Raw genomic sequence first — 8,156 nt, 5'->3', positions numbered from 1 at the left:
AAATAATTTTATTTTGTTTCAAACTAATAAATTTTGACGCACATGGTAGTTAAAAATAACAAAATAAATCTAACTCATGGTATTGGTTTAAATTTCATCTTCTAATCTTTAACAGTGTATGTTCTCGATTTAAAGCATATCTTATAGATGACTATAATATTGTGTAAAAATTATAAAGCTCACAATAGTCACAATATGTGGCTGATTACTGAAATTCTAAATTTAAGAGATAGATATTGCAATTTTGTTTCTACCGAGAAGTTAAAAAGATAAAATGTTGAAATTTTTGTTAAAAAGCGACGAAATAGGATTGAACGAAATCGATATGGTTGAAACGAGGGGGGAGAGAGAGAAAGAGAGAGAGAGAGAGAGAGAGAGAGAGAGAGAGAGAGAGAGAGAGAGAGAGAGAGAGAGAAGTTTGCTGAAAAGGTATACAACACTTATACGCTTAATTTTGAGTATTTAAACCGAATCTAAACTTAAAAAATTTTAAAATTTATAATAGATATCTCAGAATTCAGGTGTCTATTTTTTAAGATTGAAAGATTTTAACACTCAAGATATTAAATTTTTAATTATATAGTCTTTAAAGGTATATTGAATTATTATGAAATAAGCATGCGATTAAAAAAATATAAGTATTTCGAGTTTCCATGATTTATTAATTAAAGAGACAGCATATAAATAACATCGAAACAATATTTTGAGATATAAAATTTTTAATAATACACAGGTATCTCTATAAAAGGTATATTTTACGATATACAAAATACGGCGAAAATATAAGCTTTTCGGGGTTTTGCGGAATTTATATACTAATTAAATAAACGACGTGTATTAAAACAGTATATTTGGAGCGAGCAATGTATTTTTGGCGTTATAGCTCGGAAAACAATCTGGTTTATACCTTGTGGTTTTCGTTAACCAGCAATGTTCACTGGCGGCGGAATATAGGGCATGCAGTATCCCTCGAAGCGTATCGAGGGCAGCTATTATCCTTGAACAAGAAATTATAGAAATTCATTATAGCCTCCAGATAAAGCGGTTTTGACGAGCTCAATTACTCACGTGTTGTAGATAAATCACCCACGATTTTCTTTATCCTTGGCAACTGTTATGTATATGGAAAAAAAAGAGCAATGCGCCACTCGTGGACACGTTAATCATATGTGGCAGGTAAACATGCGACACGTTCGTCGCTAATGAACGCCACTGTCCAATTTTTCGATGCATCTATAGCTGCGCGGTGCGCAGACAAAATAGAAACGTGCGTACTGCAAAATGTAACGTTAAGCGTTAATCATACAGAGGTATGACATACAAATGAGTTACATATACATATATGAAACTGGAAATTAAATTTTATTTTAGATAGGTATATTAATGCATGTTTTTCTTTAATTACATAAATGTAATTAAATGAAAATGATATTAATGCATGTTTAAAACTCATATACTTCTTCTGTCTTCTATCAAGATTAATTAAGTTTTAAACTATATATTTATTTATATTGAATAGGTGTATTTTTTAATATCGAATTGTAATAATTATTTGTACAATATTGATGAAATTATATAATAATAATGATAAAAAAGTAAAAAAATTTATATGAAATTGATTTTATATTATAGAGAAATTTATATTATAGTATAAATAGAGAAACGGTTAATTTCTCATTTTTGTTAAAATGACCATATTTTATTCAACAATTCAAACAATTCAGTCGTGATTAAATAAAAAAAAAAACAAGCCTATTAATTATAATATATTAAAAAATGTGATAATATAATATTAGTATACTATATTAATTGCGGTTCTTATTTTAGAAAATTATTATATTTCTAATAATGTGGTTTTCTCAATGCACTCATCTCGTTTGCAAACATATAGACAATCGAATTTGACATGTAGATGAACTCAAAAGGACGATTCTCATGACGGAAAGAGCAGCAATCAAAGTCGTATGTCGATCAAGCCCGTTTCACACGAGCATTCTTAACCCCGGCACTCGATTTCGAACAGCATTGCTCTTCAGAATGTCGAACACATTCTCTTCACGGCCGGAACAAGCGCACGTGTTTCCGAAAACACGCAGACACACTGTTAACACAAATAGGTTGAGATGTATAACGATGGATCGAGAGAGGTGAAATTCAATGTTCAGTTAGTTCATTCCTATCGTGTGTTCTTTCTCACTGGAAATCTTCCCTGCTTCTTTCGTTGACTCGCCCTTGGCGGTAAGCCTTTTGTTAGATTTCACAACTTATCCTCGACTTCCGCCACCTGGGGAATTACTTTCGGCTTTTTGCCACAAAGAGAGAGAAAAGATTTGAAACGGAACTAACATTCGTAAGAATGAAGAAGCGAGTTCGAACCGACATTATTAATTTGAAGTATAAAGAGGATAAAATTCGATTAAATATGGTGCATTTTTCAACTTGTAATATTGTAGTGTGATTCACACTGTGTGAAGCACAAATATGATTATATTTTATATTGCACAGGATTATAGTTTATGTAAAATGTTGCAAACTCTATATATTATTATCAAAGATAATTAGAAATAGCGACAAAATTCTTTTTTCCAATCAATCTTAAAACGCGGAAAAAAGAGGTTTATACGTATATACAAATATAGTTTCTTTCTCTTAATTCATCTCGAGAACTTATATACAAACATTTTTATGGAATTATATGAATTGCATGTATGTAAATTGACTTTCTCTTTTTATTGGTTTTCTAAAATAAAAGTTTTTTTTATGGAATTTTATGCATAGAGATTGAGACGTACTCTTCTCTTTTTACAGATAAATTTTTTAATGAAAGGTTTTTCTCGCTTTTGCATCACGGAACTAACTTTTAAATTTATAAATTGATTCATCCATTAACTGGTGTATTTTGTGGTAGAAGATATGCGAAAATTGGATCTCGCTAAAGCCATCTCTTTCAAGAGGACTCAATTTTTTTTGTTTTTTTAAAATTAGGAACCGATTCCCGCCGGAGGAGTTTATGAATAGTTAGAATCAACTTTATCGTTACTGTTTTGTCGTCCCGTTCTTGAGTTTGCATTTCTCTGCAATAATTGTAATTAAAGTAACTTTAATGGACGATTGCGCTAAAAGCGTTTCAATTTAAACGGCTATTTTTGTCACTCTCCTGATTTGCATGCAATCAAGCAAATTCACTAGTTTCTTCTCGCTTGTATAACTCCGTGTTACTTGCTCCCAGGATGCTGTAAAGACACTCCTGGGGATAGTGTATATAGCCTCGAGGAGATACGTGCGGTAAAAGTCGAGTCAATATATTAATAAATTAAGTCGATGTATCGTTACTGCTCCGGAAGATTCGGGAGGGATAAAATTTTTTCACGAAAAACAGCACGGAGGTGATAACTTCGTGTTGACCCTTTATTTCCCAGCGGAACATTTCCGGGATTCTATATGATTTTTCAGATTTGCGGTCGTAACCACATCAGAGAAAAGTCTTAAGACATTTTTATATAAGAACCCATACTTCCGGAATAAATAAGAAATGCATCGGTTATAAATATTGCATCTTTTATCGCAGCCCTTTTATTATATAATAAGCAAGGTTATCGAAATGCAGAAAAATGTAACTGAAGAAGATAAAATTAAGATATAAGCAAGGTTAAATAAGCAAGGTATAATAAGCAAGGTTATCGAAATGCAGAAAAATGTAACTGAAGAAGATAAAATTAAGATATAAACACAAAAACTTAATTTTTAATTATATTATATCGATATGATATAATTTTATATAAAACTGGTCTCTTTTATATAATCTTATACAGCATATGATCACGATAATTATACTATGCGATTGACAGTTTGCTTTGTTTGTACAATGAGATATGATAAATGATATCGGATGATAAGATTTAAAAGTTTAACGAGAGAAACGCGTATGACACGACAGAGGGGTTAATTACGCACCATTTACGGACTCGATAAATGACCGTCGAATCGTAGGTATACTACGCGTTTCTGGAACATGTGCGCCGATCATTTGACGATTAAATGTCGTCGACGCGTGTGCCACGGGCGGCCGGTGGGAATTCTGTAAAGCGACGTTAACGAGCGTGTGGCATGACGTTATGCTTTCATAGGACACAGTATTAACGCGTGTGTCGGCTTTCGATGTGTCGGCCGGTCAAGATTGCGTTACACGTGTTCTGAAGATTGATCGTCCCTCGTCGCAGACTGACATAATTGTCGCGTAGTATAAAACCTCGTTCCGCGCGCTCATCTTGACGACGAGATTTACAACTTCGTATAATGACGACCGCAAGCTTCGAACTTACTTTTGGGCAAGTATATAGAAACTGTTTGATCGTATTCAGACGAGTGGTAAAGTTATACACTTATTGCAGTAGACCAATTTACGAGGGTGTGAAAATTTTATTTATAAAATACGAAAATTTGCATCCGTATAATATATTTCTATAAAAAGATATGATTATAATGACGAAAATCTTTATTCAGACAGTAATTTTTTTTTGTTAAAGCTACAAGTTTTTTATCGTATTAATATAAGATAATGCATTTTCAGGCCTATCAGTAGTCAAAGTGTAATTAGAGGATATATTTTGGGTCTCCTCCTTTATACAGTTCTGAAAGTATACAAAAGGGCGTCCTCAAAGGAGCGCTCACCGTGCGCTCGAAGAATTCTCTGTGATATTGTATTTTCCGTAATCAGGTTCCGGTCCATTGTCGTCGGGTGAAAGAGCAGGTTTTTCAGTTTTTAGCCATATAGTAGTCTGCGTAAAATTCCACGCGTCAAAAGCGCGCGCGGCAGGTTGCACAGGCTGCGGACGATTTGGATCAAAGGAGCTGCAGGTGCAATTACCGTACGTAGCGCAAACGCAACAGAAAATCGTAACGCAGCATGCTCTGTCTTTCTTACTCTCCTTTTCTCTCTCTCTCTTTCTCTCTCTCTCTCTCTCTATTTCTTGCAAGTTTGTTTATGAAGTGTCGGATACAGACGGTTGACGAAATGAACCAACTGATTTTGCACAGAATCCGGATGAGAGAGGAATTTTCTTCTCTTCTCTGCTGTCATTCCTCGTTCTCCATTAATAGTCAATGAGAACGAGTCACGAGAGAGAGAGAGAGAGAGAGAGAGAGAAGGGGGGGAAGAGGAAGAAGGGGAAAATTAGATCCTGCTGAGCCTAAAGTGCAGGGCTGAGAAAGGGTGGGAAAACGAGTCAACGCGCGGATTATCGTTCGCTCTCGCCCAGTAAGTTCTATAGAAATTTATCCCGCGTGTATTTACGAGATGCTGTATTTTCCATTAGCTCGAGATGGTTGTTTCCTTTAATTCAGAAAATTATTAATGACGATTTATCATACACGCTTATTGTGAAGTTTAACAATAACATAATTAAATATTTTATATTTAAATGCAGCGTTGGCACGCTCGTAATTAATGTAATTATAATTATATTATAAAAATGAAGATGATAAGGGTTAGTACGAGCTGCACGTAAACTTGTTACGTGTTTTTATTATCATCTCTCAACATTTTCATTTGAAGAGTAGAAACAATACAAGTATAATTTTAATGGTTATTGTTTAAGATCTATAATTTTAAATAATTTCTACTAAAGACAATACTAGTATTTTAGGACTCAAAAAATATATTTATATAATATGAACGCCTTAACTTCGTTTAGTTTATATATTATGCATATTCTTTTAATTTTTAATTTTTATAATTTGTGATTTATAGATCAATTAAAGGTCATATAATTGCATAAGATATATTTAGCTCATTGTAATCTCTGCATATAACTGCTTTATGTCTGGTGCGTGTAATTTAGGAGTAATTCATCTAACATCTATCAAGATTTTGCGTAACCGTTTTATACTGCGCCGCGCCGTAGTAGTTCCTTGTCGGAAGTTTCCACTCAAGCAGCACTTCGTGCGAGTTTCGGTTTGTGACATCGCTATGACATTAGTGAACTTTGCCATTATAGCCGGCCGACTATCGGACGCGGCGCGACTCGCTATAGCTCTAGTGATTAAAATTGGAATTATTCGGGCAACTTTAACATTCGTTTGTCAGTTTGCGAGGGTGGATTCCAGGAGAAGCGTAATGTAATTGTAACGCGATGCGTGAGCGGATAAAAAGGTCACGATGCACTGTTTCATCGAGTGCGAGCCTTGGCAATTCGTCGATTCGCATGAAATGACGAAGGCTTTTCACAAATCAAGTTACAGACAAGCAAGGGAAACTCGTATTGCATTTAATCTCACGTAAACTTTATTTCAATAGAATTCAGATTTAATTATGGTTCTATTATAGATATGTTTTAGGGAATTCGAGTATATAGAAGACTCGCGGAACAAATGCATTTAAATTAAATCGAAAATCTATTCTCTTCGGTTTTTATTCGTTCGAATATATGCGAAGATGGTCAAATCAATTTTTACGAAATTACGTAACGTGTTTTATCGTCTATTTAAGCACTAAGGCATCTATCTTAAAATTTCATATTCGGAAATTTATAATAACATTCTTGTTGTCGATCGCGTAACGTCACGTAATAAGATTTATCTCATAAAGTAACAAAGAAAATGTACCTTAAGAGCATTTTCGTTATACGCGTGGTACGCAAAGCCTGCTGTATTTTTTTTTAACGTGCACTCAACGTTTATCGATCAGTAAGATTGTTATTAGAGAAGAAAATTCGCAATTTACCTAAAATAATTAATCTGGAATAATTAATCTAAAATAATTAATCTGAACCTTAATTATGTATGGAACTATTCGCTCTTTTAAATATATATAGAACACGGGTTGAAAGTTTTCCACCCTAACAGTGATCTTATAAATTTGCTTTTCCTTTTTATTCCACGCACGACACTCTCGAAACGATTCCCTGATGCCATCGATTCACCCTCTTCCTTTTTCCGTTTCTACCCCTCGGCACAGGAAACGGCTCGGGGGTGAAACTAATTTTACGAGAAGTCGGCCGATCCCTTCGATTCTTTATTAGATTTCCTATGTCGATGTGGTACTCTGTACCGAGTAGAAAGGAATCAGCGAACGAAAAATGTTCGGAGATGATTGCAAATGTTTTGGAATCTTTTGCTAAACGAGATTATTATTACTCTCGTGCCAAAAGTGCAAATGCGAAATAACAATTATTTTTATTCATATTGAAATACGTGAATTTCTAAAGGTGGATAACTTTATATTTGCAATAAAAATATGCTCTTTATTTTCAAATTGTTTCGGAATTTATTTGGATTAAGGCGCAGACATTTTTATCAACCGGACAAGGTATAAGATGAAAGAGAATTTGTTGTATATACGGTATAATAGAAGCATGTGTTGTTCTGCTGTCTATAATAGAAGCAGAAGGGCAAAAAGCACTTTGGAAAACGAGGGAACTATAGAGGTTCGGCAAAATCGAATTTAGATGAGATAAACGAAAAAGGCTACGGCAGGAATACTTATGAAAAGAAGAGGTAGTCTGGACAAAGGACGTGGAGAGATGAAAAGGACAATGGATGGAATAAAAACAGGATCCTCCGCGGATGGTTCGTGCGAGAATCGACGAGAGAGATTTTCGAGCGATATTCATTTTGTTAGACTAGAAAGAGAGAACGAGAGACGCAGAGTCGTACAAAGAGAGAGTATGCACAAATATATGAGAAGGGAGAGAGATCGAGAGAAAGATGGGCAGAGAGAGACTGGGAGTTGAAAGGGTTAGAGGAAGGAGGAAACGAGAAAGAGCAGGGCAAAGGTTGCCGGGTAACACAGCAAGGGTGGGATAAGAGTTCCCCGGGGTGCCTAGCAACAGGTTGCTACCCTAAAATTTCGACCACCGGCTTCGGCGCGGCGTGCGGGAAGACTAGCTACTGCAACCTGCACCCATACGCGACCTACGTATTTTCCCTAAACTTGTTTATGTAAAACGCGTCGATATACGCTCCCGTGCGCGCTTCGCCTTCGATTTCTCATTATCCGCCATGAAAGCGGTCGTGAGGGAGGAGAATGAAAATAACGAATAATATATAAGCTTGTGTTTGCGCGATTTCAGGACTCGTCATTATTTTCTAGTTTTCTTATTGAGTTTGTATAAATAATATAGAATTATAGACAAAATGACTATAATATAATTGATATA

The sequence above is a fragment of the Temnothorax curvispinosus genome, unplaced genomic scaffold, assembly GCF_003070985.1.
Source record: "Temnothorax curvispinosus isolate PA1 unplaced genomic scaffold, ASM307098v1 QBEX01011703.1, whole genome shotgun sequence".
NCBI classification, from domain to species: Eukaryota; Metazoa; Arthropoda; class Insecta; order Hymenoptera; family Formicidae; genus Temnothorax; species Temnothorax curvispinosus.
This window is presented reverse-complemented; position numbering follows the sequence as displayed.